At 44.6% G+C, this 13,326-nt stretch overlaps 1 protein-coding gene across 2 annotated transcripts in view; it reads right to left on the bottom strand.

The window, feature by feature from the left end:
* The window catches only part of TRIM59 (tripartite motif containing 59), a 32,350-nt gene extending 28,101 nt beyond the window's left edge, over positions 1-4,249 (bottom strand). Inside the window, exons 1-2 of one of the 2 annotated variants that reach the window (XM_030574670.1) lie at positions 4,168-4,221; positions 2,719-2,843 (exon numbers count right to left, since the gene is read on the bottom strand). The gene's annotated coding sequence lies outside the window, so the exon portion shown is untranslated. Of the gene's footprint in view, positions 1-2,718; positions 2,844-4,167 lie in introns of both variants that reach the window. The other variant, XM_030574669.1, reaches the window with a different exon arrangement.
* Between the last annotated feature and the right edge of the window lie 9,077 nt (positions 4,250-13,326).

The following is a 13,326-nucleotide window of genomic DNA, read 5'->3' as shown; positions in this document are numbered from 1 at the left end:
AATCAAATTTACTTGTATATAAACTGACTATTTTTGTTCCTGGTTTCCTTTCCTTAACCGTAAATTGTGTCCTTAAGGGTGTCCTTAAATTGTTAGCTCTGCAGAGAAGCTACAATCTTTCTTCGGTGTTTGAAATGCACTTAGTACATAATGGGTACTACCATAAATAAATAAGATTTTGAATTTAGAGTCCTGGGCTAACCATAGAGAGTGGAACTTTAAAATTGCTTCAACAACTAACAAAAGAGTAACAAAGAAGAACTGGTGGATATAGTGGTGGATATTTAGACTTTTTCTAAGAACTTTTGATACGAGTACTTCACCAGATATTGTCAAGGAAACTTGCTAACTATGAAGCAAGAGATAGCACCTTCCAATACACATAGTGAAATCAAAATACATTAGCGGGTACCCCAGGAATCATGGTACTGGTAGGACAGGGGCTAGATTCACAAGAGACTTAAGCCACTACTGGCCTCCACATATGCATAAATCCAACATTTAGGTACCACTGACATTCACAAATCCACCAGTCAGCTGCCACCTAACCCTATAGGCACATGAGTTTCTGCTGGTGGGCATGCACAAAACTGCCTACATCCTGATGCCAAGCTGCTTGGTGCCCCAGCTCATGCCTAAACCCCAACAGGATTCTCAGACTGGGCATTATCTCCCCTGTGTGTACATCCCATGATACCCAATAGCCCAGTGACCACATCCCAGGTGAGGACCCTAATCACTGAGCTATAGAGTCAGAAAAATGGCAAGAAATTATCTATTGCACAGTAAATACGTATACAAAATGAAACAGCTTCAACATGACAGATTTCAGGAAGGCCAACCAGAAAATACCTAATAGCATGGGGGTGAGGGCACTCTCCTAGGAGAGGGGAGACCTGGGTTTAAGTCCCGACTCCAAATCCAACAGAGTTTGGATTTTAAGACAAGTCTCCCCACTCCCAGGTGAGTGACTTAAGCACTAAGCTATTGGCTATAATACAGATGCTCCAGGGGTTACGCAAGACCCGACTTATGCAAATTTGCACTTACGGCAAAAGTCCTATAAGCCAGAAATAGGATTTTCAAATTGCGGAAATATTTGTGTAACGTACAGGTATACCTTTCTGACTTATGCAAAATTCAAGTTATGCAAGGCTTTCCGGAACAGAACGATTGTGTAAGTCGGAGGGCAGCTATAGGGTGGTGTTCTCTCACTATTCCCCACCCGAAAAGGCTAATCTGACATGGGTGCGTACTCCAGGAAAAAGTCCATGGCTGTGAATCCTGGACACAGGCAGCCATCTCCCTCTAGCCTGTCAGTCAGGTAGCTAAAGCCAGATTAATGGAAATCCAGCACTTAAGCCCCACTTTCTCCTCTGCTTTTCACTTCTGGCCAGCTTAGTCAGCTGCCTTCTTGCTAGCTTCTCTGAATTCCTTTCTTAGGCTATGTTTCCACTGTGCACCTTGTAATGGCACAGCTGTGCCGCTGCAGCCATGCAGTTGTAAGGTAAGTAGTGTAACCGACAAAGCACTGTCCACACCAGGGCCATCCCTAGGCATACGCAGCATACACGGCTGCATAGGGCACCATTCCCCTTGTTGGCCGCAGCTGAAATCCTCTTCTCCTGCCCCTCACCCATGCTGGTCCCACAGCCTTCTCCCCGCCCCTTCCCTCACTCCTCAGCCGGCTGGCTGAGGGCTCCAGCCTCTGAGTCCGTCCCAGCACTGGGGAGCCCAGAGCGGTGCACCCTTGGCCCACCGCCACCCGGAGCGGAATTCCTCCCTGGACCATGCCTGCCTGCACCACTTGGTCTCCAACGGGGGCCAGGCTTGGCCAGGATAGGAGGAGTGAAACTTCCATGTGAGTGGGGAGGGAGGAAGGAGAACTTAAAGTGACAGTGTGCTCACTGTCTCACACATCCCTAACACACACAGTCTTCCACACACACTCTGCCTCTCACACCTCAATCCCCCAATACAGATTGTTACACAGTCTCACACTCCCCAACACACACACTGTCAGTCTCACACACACTGGCGCGCGCTCTCTCTCTCTCTCTCTCTCTCACTCACTCACACACACACACACACACACACACACACTTGTATTACTGTTGTTATTACTGCTTGGTACTTCCTGTCAAAATGTTCATAGTGAGTCAGGAGCTGCTAGGGACTGCAGGAGGTAGGGTGACCAGACAGCAAGTGTGAAAAATCGGGACGGAGGTGAGGGTAATAGGAGCTTATATAAGAAAAAGATCCAAAAATCAGGACTGTCCCGATCTGGTCACCCTAGCAGGAGGGCTGTGGGCTCTAGCAAGATGCAGCCTCCATGTGAAGCAGGAAGCCTGTATTGAGTCACTGCCACAGCGTCTGTTGCATACGAAGCTCAGCGTGTGTGTCAGCAACAGGGAGGGGTGTTCTGGGGGTCCATGGGTGGGGATGGTGGCTGTGCCCCCTTGACACACTGGGGTCAGCAGCGCCAGCTGGGTACCTCCTTCAATGGAGCATAGGGGCACCAGTTTAATAATACTGCGTAGGGCTCCATAAATCCTAAGGATGGCTCTGGTCCACACTGGTGCTTTCCGTTGGTAAAACTTTTGTCTTTCGGGTTTGTTTTTCTTCCACACCCCTGAGCAACAAAAGTTTTAACAAGAAAAGTGCAATGTAGATATAGCCTTAACCACCCAACTGTTCCGTGTATGCCTGGGCACCTACCTCGGAGCTGTGAATTCCATAAAAGGCAGAGTACTTAGGGGTTAGGCATTGCAATGCTCAGCACTGAAATAGCTAAGTCCCCTTTGTGAACCCAGGACCTGCAGCTTAATGTCTATATTAATGACCTGGAAGAAGGGGTGAACAATGAAATGACATTTGCTGAAAGATACAACTATAGAATAATAGAAAATAACAAACAGGCCATCCCTCATCTCTGGGCAATAGTGCAGAATTAAGCAGCATTATAATGACCCCTCTAGTTCTATGCACTGCTGTTGTCGCCATGTCAGTCCTAGGATATTAGAGACACAATGTGGGTGAAATAATATCTTTTAACTTGGTCCACTAATGATATGACCTCAACCACCTTGTCCCCCACAAGTCCTAGTTTTTTCCACACAAACGATATTTCTGCTTAGGAAGAACACACTGCTAGAGCCTGTGCTGAGCACAATCCTTAGGTCCAACTTGTGCAGCAATTCAGCAATTACCTGGCCTGGGATAGCTCAGTCAGAGGAGAGCAGCAGATCCTGACTCCCTGAGCTTTCTTGTCCAGACAGTGGTCTCAGTAGCCCCAGCTGAACAAAGAAAAGGATCCAAACACACTGACAAGGAAGCATCAACCCTTCTCAGTCACAATCTTCTCCCCCTCAGAACTAACTGGTGCATGTTAGCAGGGCTGCTAAAAAGCCTGACTGCCCTTACTCAATATGAGCTGTCACAGCAGCATCAAATCAACTCCTCGTGTCAGTAGGTCCATAGTTTGTGAAGCACTTTATGAACAGTACTACAGGAATGTAAGGTACAATTAAATCCTTTTTGTAATTAAAAAGGGGAGGACAGGACATACCCACTGTAAAGGGTAGAGGCAGCAGTTTTCTGTCCCAGTTCAACTATAACTTTAGCAGGAAACACTTTCAATGTACACACCTTTCAGTCAAAAATCTCAAGACACCTTTATAAACATTCAGCGTGTTTATTAGCACGAGTTACTTGAATTCAGACATTTCACGGCAGCCCCCGTGAAGGAGCCACTATGCCCACAGACACGGAGAGGGCAAGCGACGTGCCCTGCAGCCCGCAGCCAGCGAGCCCGTGGCAGAGACCAGCTCGCGGGAGTCCTGCCAGCAGCACCCGGAGAAGAAGGGGCGGCAGCTGATTCTCATCAGACAAATACACCGCGCTGCCGGGGCACAGGGACCCTGACTAACGCCCGTCTTGAGCTGGCCCCTACTTGAGCAATGGCGGGTAGGGGCTACAGCCCGCAGTCTGACCAGTGCCTTCCCCTTTAAGGGCCCCACAATCCCCAACGCTTTAGTCCTTCCCGTCCGTTAATCCCTTTACCAACGCCATGCCACAGGGCCCCGCGCTCAGCTGCCCCGCGTCCCTCGCCCCCGCCCCCGCCCCCGCCCCCGCCCCCGCGCGGGTAGCCGTAGCAGGGAAACTCACCTCGCCCGCACAAGATTCCCCTCAGGCAGCCACTGACACCCCACCTACTAGGTTTCCCAGCCCGTTGCTAGCCGCTAAACCCCTCCCCTAACCCGCTCCTATCACAGGCTCCCTCCGGGAAGGAAGGCAGAGACGCTACGGAACCCCGTGCCGCGCATGCGCCGCTGAGACCCGGCAGCCAACCGGCAGCCGCAGAACGTTCAGTTCAAAAGTAAACCTGAGGCGACTAGCGGCGGTTGAAGGGTTCGTGCTTTCAAACTAACACCACCTCAAGCAAACGGCCGTTAACGGCTATTTAGTTTAAGCTGTGTCAGAGCTGTAGTTACACTGCTCTCCTGTCTCTGGGGGACTCTTCCCACCTACCCAACACATCTCGGCCGGGTCTACACGAAAAAAATTAGGTGGGTGGAAAAATCCACACAACGCTGGGTGATGTGTGAAGCCGACCCAAATCCCTGTGTAGGCAGCACCTGGGTTGATGGAAGAATTATTCTGTGGACCTAACTACTGCTTTTATAGGAGATGGATTATCTATGCCAATGGGAAGACCCTTCCTGTCCCATAGGTGGTGTGTGTGCTGAAGCACAACAGTTGCACAGCTGTGCTGCTGTAGCATTTTAAGAGTAGATATACCCTATGCACTGAAGTCAGTGTGCACAGCTCACACTTATGTTCTTGCTTGGACTCAGGGGTGTGAAATCTTGACTCTGTTAAGGTCAATGGCAAAGCTGGCTACTCACTTCAGTGGGGCCAGGTTTTTATCAAAAGATTTACATTTCTGTCCTTCAGTCCTTTCCTGGAGCTCCAGATTGGACTCAGAGGTGCCCACGGGAGCAGTTTCCCTGGCTTGCCCTGAGTGTAGGATGACCAGATAGCAAGAGTGAAAAATTGGGATGGGGGTGGAGGGTAATAGGGTCCAAATATCAGGACTGTCCTTATTAAATTGGGACATCTGGTCACCCTACCTGAGTTGTCGGAGATGTCCATCAGGCACAGATGACCTGGCCACTGCAAGGGCTGAGACAATAAGTCAATTGTCTTGTAAATACAAAAAAGTTTAGGCAATTCTCCCACTGTTAGTCTCACACTAGTACTGCTTCACCAGTAGTAGCAACAATGGAAGTTGTACGAGAGGGCCAGAAAGTTAGATGATAGGTGATAAAAATATCTGCAGACAGTCTATCCTAGTGCTCCTTTCATTTTCATTGCTAGCACTGGTGGAGCTACATTGGGGTAGCTCAGTAACAAGGTGAATTGCTTAACGATCTTGGCATAAATGTAGTCAGTCAGGCAGAGATACACAGGAAGGCTCCTCAAGACAGCAAAAACTGCAAAGAAGAAGATTATCATATGGACAGTGGTGACATTGTTTGAAAGATAAAGAGGAGGCTAGTGTTAGATGAATGAAGTGAACAGGGCATGGAGGGACACATTATTTGCCAGCAAGGCTGAATCAAGCGGATAGAGGGTTTTGAAAATAAAGGCGATTTTGAACAGAATCCTGACATTAATTTAATTGTTTGAAGATATGATTATTCTCTTTTGTATATGCAAGAAGGCTGATGCTTTCTGAAACTATTGAGGAACTGGACTGCCATGATGTCCTGGTACCTGTCAGTGTAGAGAACATGTGCATCAAAGTGTTTTATAGGATCCTATACTTCTTATAGGAACAGTAGATATGGATTTTAGGAGTTCTTTGGGTTCTCATAAATTGAACATATATACATTTCCTACTAGTAATGATTGTGCTTCTAATACATGTTTTATAAAAAAAAATTAACTTAGTGGGGTAAAATTAAATAAAAGTGCATGGGAGATTATAATAATCTTGATCATTACATTTCAAAACCTTTATAAAATAGGAAATGGCCCTTCAGTTCTGGCAGATTCACAGACACTGCAGCTCTTCATATTTATCACACAAACACATTGGTCCACTTAAAAATATATATTCCACAACATATAGGCTTCTACTTGGAGTTTGAGAAATTACTATACAGATTCTACACTTATGCACAGTACTGAAATTTCATAATTGGGGGAAAGGCACTTATGTCAAGGGAGAAGAAACTGGTGAATTTGCTGAAGCTACATTCAGTGTCATAAATTAGATTTGCTAATAATGACATAAAAGGCAAACAAAAATTAAGCCAATAAGTAGTCTATATACACAAAGGACTTTCTGTGTCCTTTTGGGTAATTGTCTTATAGTCACCATTTTCCCTGATGGATTTTAATTTACATAAAGGGTAAACTGCATTCCTGCACAGGGGACCAGTACAAGGTGTTGGAAGCGAAGGCCTATATAGGCCTGACAAAAGCCTGTTGTGGATTTTAAGATTCTGTTCTGATAACATTTAACAATGTAAGAGTAGACCTGTATGTGTAAGGAACTGCAGAGCAGTGATGTCTGTGAGAACAAGCAAAGGTAAAGTAACTAAAAAGCTAGAAAAGACTGGTTTGAACTAACTCTAAACCTGTACTCGGAGGGGAGGAGAGTTAACATCAGTAGTGCAAGTAGGGTGGTACTCTCCAGTACACAGTACTGGCCAGAGACTTTTAGGGGATACGGGGTACCAGAAAGACTTGGGGGCTGCTCTCTGCTCCTGGAGCAGAACATGGCTCCAAAGGGCATTCATTCTTTATATGGCTTGAACAGCACAATGCATATGTATTGTGCTGTTACATTGGTCAGGAGTCCTCAGAGGGAAGCGGTGGGGGGTGGGGAATGGAAGGTGTTTAAACAGTGTTTTTGATTGTTTCTCCCCATTGGTCTGAATTATCCAGGACCTTCATACTGCATCACATCAAGTCCAAATCATTAGAGGAATTCCTCTGCATGCACTGATCAGAGGATGTTTGGATTCTGATGTCAGCCCAGTTCTGCAGCCTGACAGGTATCAGGTGGTGTCCCCAGAGTATATAGAATTCTTCTTTGCAGCCAAACTAGTCTAATAGACTCCTGTAACTCTTATTGTTTGCATGTCTATGGACTACTTTTGTGGTAAGAGTTTCAGGAGTCTGTTCTGTTCCTATAAAGGAAGTTGAATCTCTCACTGAAATGCAATATTTGGGTACAATACCATAATGCAGTTTAGGATACAGTTCTACTTAAAATTTGTCTTTTAATAAGTCATACATATGCTGAAATGGCTCCTCACCCAACTCCCATATTCCATATCAACAGACTGAAATACTACATATTTGGAGTAGTTAAGAATGTTGATGTTTGGATATATATACACCCATTTCATCACTGTACTGGAAAATATAGCTGAACTTAAACTTTCTTCAAATTCCATAGAAAATTAACAGTCCCAATTGTTTTCTGTTTTAATCAGTGTGAACCTGAAAAAATGACACACCTTCTAAGAGAAAAGAATCAGTCCACACTTACTGAAAAAAAAATTCCTGTTAACTGGTGTTCAGTAGAGTACTACAAGATACATACATAACCTCAAAAAGAACAGGAATCCTTGTGGCACCTTAGAGACTAACAAATGTATTAGCTTTTGTGGGCTACAGTTCACTTTATCAGATGCATAGAATGGAACATATAGTAAGAAGATATATATACATACAGAGAACATGTTCATGTTCTCTACCTTTTCACATATTCTCTGTATGTATATATATCTTCTTTCTATATATTCCATTCTATGCATCTGATGAAGTGGGCTGTAGCCCACGAAAGCTTATGCTCAAATAAATTTGTTAGTCTCTAAGGTGCCACAAGGACTCCTGTTCTTTTTGCAGATACAGACTAACACAGCTGCTACTCTGAAACCTGATATATAACCTCATGAGCAGAGGGCGGAGAGGATACTCTCCCACATTATAACCAGCAAAACAATAATAATAATAATAATAATAATATCTCAAAGAGGCAGAGGTTCACAGATTTGCAAATCTAAAAGTCTGTGCTGAGATGGTTTATGCTTTAAACCACCTCAGCACATACCAGGTTTATGAACATTAACAAGTTAATTGCAAAGGAACACTGAAGCCCATTAACTGAATGTGTGCCAGCCAGTATGCCCTCACTTACTAAAGGTGCAGTCACACCTGAACAGCTAAAAATTAACCGTGCCCTTTTAAGCTAAATGGAGTCATGTCACTGGCTCCATATCTGTTGTTATATAACAGATAAAACTCCAGTGGGGCATGGTGCTGGTACATAGGGTCTGAAGTACGTGGTATGATTTTTCAGAATCTCTTTTGGGAATAGTCATGTAGGTGAAATAGCTGATACTTATGATTATACTATTTCCATGCATGTATATTCATTTTGGTATCTGAGGTTATGACTATTAGGTATGTTTGCTCCTGTGGTAACATTCACAAAGTATTTAGCCAGCACATGAAGAGACAAGTCAAGTTGAATGGCCCATTAAGGAACAGTTAGCTCACAATGGACCCTGGAAAATGCCTGCCTACACTTAATGGACTTTTTGTGAATGTTCTAACTAGAATATGAGTAGGGGTGTGTAATAAACAGATAGCTAAGGGTTAATGTTCTTTTACCTGTAAAGGGTTAACAAAGGGAACCAAACACTTGACCAGAGGACCAATCAGGACGAGACTTTTTCAAATCTGGGTGGAGGGAAGTTTTGGGTGTGAGTTCTTTGTTCTTTGTCTTGGTTCGATGATCATCTCGGCTCTGAGAGTGATCTTTCTATCTCCAGGCTTTCTAATCTTCTGTTTCCAAGTTGTAAGTACAAGGATAGTAAGACAATAGGTTTGTATTGTTTTTTTGTATTTACATGTGTGTAGTTGCTGGAATGTGTTAAATTGTATTCTTTTTGGATAAGGCTGTTTATTCATTTTTTTCCTTTAAGCAATTGACCCTGTATTTTGTCACCTTGATACAGAGACCATTTTATGTCCTTTTTCTTTCTTTTTATATAAAGCTTTCTTTTTAAGACCTGTTTGAGTGTTTTTCACTGGTTAAGGCTAAGAAACGAAGGGAGGGGGAAAATCTCTTTGTGTTAGATTTACTAAGCCTGACTTTCCATACCCTCTGGGTGAGCGGGGAGAGAGATTAGATCTCTCGGTACTTGTGTTTCAAGGACTTGAAGCAGGGAGTATCCTAGGGTCCCCAGGGTGGGGAAATCTGGGAGGAGGTAAAGAGGGGGAAGGGAAATGGTTTATTCCCCTTTGTTGTGAGACTCAAGGAATCTGGGTCTTGCGGTCCCCTGGGAAGGTTTGGGGGGACCAGAGGGTATCAGGCCCTAAAATTCCTGATTGGTGGCAGCGATATCAGATCCAAGCTGGTAATTAAGCTTTGGAGGTTTCACACTAGCTTCTCATGTTCTGAACTCTAAGGTTCAGATCTGAGTAGTACAGTTATGACAAGGTGATGGACATGTAACTTGCCCATGTGACTCAAACACTATCTTTCACAGTAAGAACAGATTTCCTTTTACTTGGCACTTGGCAGAAGCTAAAAGGCCCTGGCCTGGAAACAGACCCATTTTGCCTCTTTCCTGCTCCAGCCTCTGGATTCTTTCCTGCTCCAGCCTCTGGACTATGAACATATAGACGCCCCCCGACTTATGCAATTGTTCTATTCTGGAAAGCCTTGCGTAACTTGAATTTTGCATAAATTGGAAACATATACCATATGTTACACACAAATTTCCGCAACTCAAAAATCCTATGGAACTTTTTTCAGATGTGCAAATTTGCGTAAGTCGGGTCTTGCGTAACCCAGGGTGCATCTGTATACTAATGGGAGCATTCTAACCAAGGGCCTTTAGGGTAATTTGGAGCCTTCATATTTCCTCGATCCTTTGCAGGTGGACTTATTGGTTGGATATGGTACAGAGACTGTTCTAGCCTTACTGATTGCTGAGTTCTCCCTTGCAATGGACAAAGATCAAATGTCTACCTGACTTTCTCACATGAGTCAGCAGCCTTTGATACCTGTGGTATAAGCAACATAGCCCATGCTTGAGTGGTTTTGTTCTTTCCTCTCCTAATGTCAAAGCCTGTTCACATTGAACTCAATAGCAAAACTCCTTTTGATCTCAATGGGAACAGGATTTGGCCCCAAGAGATCAGACAATGTGATTTTGATCAATTGCTTATCTGTCCAGAGACAGTTCTCACGCATGTCCTGCCAGGCTAATTTTGATTGTCCCTCCTGTATGTCATGCTGAGGAAAATAAAACAATTTGGGCTGTAGTTCTGTCACGATGTACATGGCACACACAGTTCTATGCCTCTTTTCCATCAAACTCAGATGGCGCAGCACCTTTGCTTTCCTAGTGCCTGGTGGAGAGCAATACTTAGATAAAGACAAGTGGGCAGAAGCTTAGTTTGGATGTAAGGGAGGCACTGATAGTGTGTTAAGGGAAATGGGGTGATTATCCTTCTTTCATTTAAGAAGTTTTCAATTTGGGGTGCTGCTGGATCCTCAATGACACCTGAAAGTACATGAAGCACCAGGACCCAAAGCTCATTTTACACAGGTAAGGGGGGTGTCAGAAGGGACGGGGAGAGAGTAGGGGCCCTGGGTTTGGCGGGGAGGAGTCACATGGAGGGTCACATGGGGGAGGTCACATACCCTTCCTGGTGTCCCTCCCATGAGTGCAGTACCAGTAAGAAATTATTTCTACTTGCACCACTGGTTAATATGGAAATGCGAGACTAATATCTGTTTTAAGAAAAGACAACAAAAAGTTATAAATAAATTTGTGTAGCAAAGGGAGGTTGAAGCTGTATTGTTAGATGCTGGAAGTGACTGTATTGAGATTGTCCTGATGAGCTTCCCACGTCTGAGTAATGATCACTACCCTGAGTGTCTTGCCTTAATAAATATTTATTAGAGCCATCTGTTAAATAAGTGAACCTTTATCCAACAACAGGGAGTAAAGAGTTTTGTCATTTGCTTCCACAGGGATCAAGATCAGACCTAATATCATTTACCACTCTTTAAGAATGCAGAAGTTAAAAATTAAGTGTTCAGCAATGTCAAGCATTCAACATAGTTTTATTCTCTTGTTCATTAGGCTATGGAGCTGGGTTAAGGCTTTGAAGAGAGCCCAATCCAGATGGGTTGTGACTGCCATGCAAGCCCTTGAAGGTGGTGAAATTAAAATAAAGGATGCAGAGCACCTCCTTTCCTGGCTACTGGTGGGGAAACCAGAGGTTGAGAATACCAGAAAGTGGAGTAATTATGAAGGATTAATTGACTGGCATTGTGATCTACCATCTGTTATACTGATAATAAAAAATTTATAGGTCAAAGTGCCAAATATTGTGCACATTTTCAACATAGGCTGAATTATTTTGTATTTATGTATAATGTATTGAGTCATGTTGGAATAAAAATGTATACATACTCTCAGATATTACTATTACATTAACCTTGAAAAACTAACCAAATCATGATATTCACTATAAATAATAATAGTCCCATCATTTAAAAATACCTAAACATCTGTCCTGATAACATAAAATTGGTATTTTGAAAGGCCTCATGTAAACATCTGTGAAATATCTGGAATTCTGTCTGGAAATATACAATTCTCTCTCTTCTGCATCAGATTAAACATAACAGCGTTGTTGACACAAAACTATGTATTCCACAAAGAAGTTACAAAATTAGACCACTACAATCACTTAATTATTTTTCTTCTTTTTATCCAGAGGTGGATACACAAGGTGCCCTGGCATGGGTACCCTCAATGACAGGTGGTCCAAGGGTCGGGCAGCTTGCAGGGGCAGAAGCTTGGTCCTGGCAGCTCCTGAGGCTCCTGCAGCAGGCTCTTCTCCCACCAGCAGCCAAGCTCTCCTCCCCCAAGCGGGCTGTGTTCCCACTCCTCTCTCTCCTTCTCCCTCACCTTCCCAGTGCTTCCCCTATCGCCAAACAGCTGTCTGCCAGTACTCAGGCTTTAGGAGGGAGGGGGAGGAATGGGGCCGCAGCGCACTTAGGGAAGGAGGCGGAGAAGAGGTGGGGGCGGGGCCTTGGGGAATGGAGTGGAATCGGACCAGGGCAGAGCAAAGGCAGGGCCCAAGCAATCCCCCTACATATACTCCCCCACGAGCTGCTGGGGGGAGGGGGAGAGGGCTGGGCTGGGACAAGGAGCACCCCCATTCTCCTGTCGTGACTCCTGCACACACACACCCCCCACTGCCCTCCCTGATTCCTGCAGCCCCCCACTTCCCCTGCCCCCATCCTGAGCACCAAACGGGAGCTCCTGCACACACACCCCCGCACACACAGTCCCACCTGCAACTCTCACACCAAATGGGAGCTGCCCCAGATAAGCGCTCCACACCCTAACCTCCTGTCATAAACAGATAGCTAAAGGTTAATGTCTCTTTCACCTGGAAAGAAAAGTAACCTGAAGCACCTGACCAGAGGACCAATCAGGAAACAGGATTTTTTTCAACTCTGGGTGGAGGGAAGTTTGTGTCTGAGTTCTTTATTTTTCTGCCTCAATCTCTCTCAGCTAGAGAAGGATTTTTCTATTTCCTGTTTTCTAATCTTCTGTTTCTAAGTTGTGAGTACAAAGTGGGTTTTTTCTTTTGTATTTACATGTCTATAGTTGCTGGAGTGCTTTGAATTGTATTCTTTTTTAATAAGGCTGTTTATTCAATATTCTTTTAAGCAATTGACCCTGTATTTGTCACCTTAATACAGAGAGACCATTTTTATGTATTTTTCTTTCTTTTTATATAAAGCTTTCTTTTTAAGACATGTTGGAGTTTTTCTTTACTGGGGAACTCCAGGGAATTGAGTCTGTACTCACCAGGGAATTGGTGGGAGGAAGAAGTCAGGTGGGAACGGGGAGGGTGGAATCCGTCTGTTTAGATTCACGGAGCTTGCTTTGGTCTCTCTCTCCAGGAATACCTGGGGGGGGGGAGGGAAAAGGTTTATTTCCCTTTGTGGTGAGACTCAAGGGATTTGGGTCTTGGGGTCCCCAGGGAAGATTTTTGGGGGGACCAGACTGCCCCAAACACTCTAATTTTTTGGGTGGTGGCAGCAGTACCAGTTCCAAGCTGGTAACTAAGCTTGGAGGTTTTCATGCTAACCCCCATATTTTGGACGCTAAAGTCCAAATCTGGGACCAGGTTATTGACACTTCCTGCCCCAACCCTGAGCCCCCTCCTACAATCTAACTCCTGATCAGACCCTGCACCCAAACC

Source organism: Gopherus evgoodei, chromosome 9 (assembly GCF_007399415.2).
Source record: "Gopherus evgoodei ecotype Sinaloan lineage chromosome 9, rGopEvg1_v1.p, whole genome shotgun sequence".
Taxonomy (NCBI): Eukaryota; Metazoa; Chordata; order Testudines; family Testudinidae; genus Gopherus; species Gopherus evgoodei.
The sequence above is the reverse complement of the archived record's forward strand: the minus strand, read 5'-3'. Positions and strand labels throughout refer to the sequence as shown.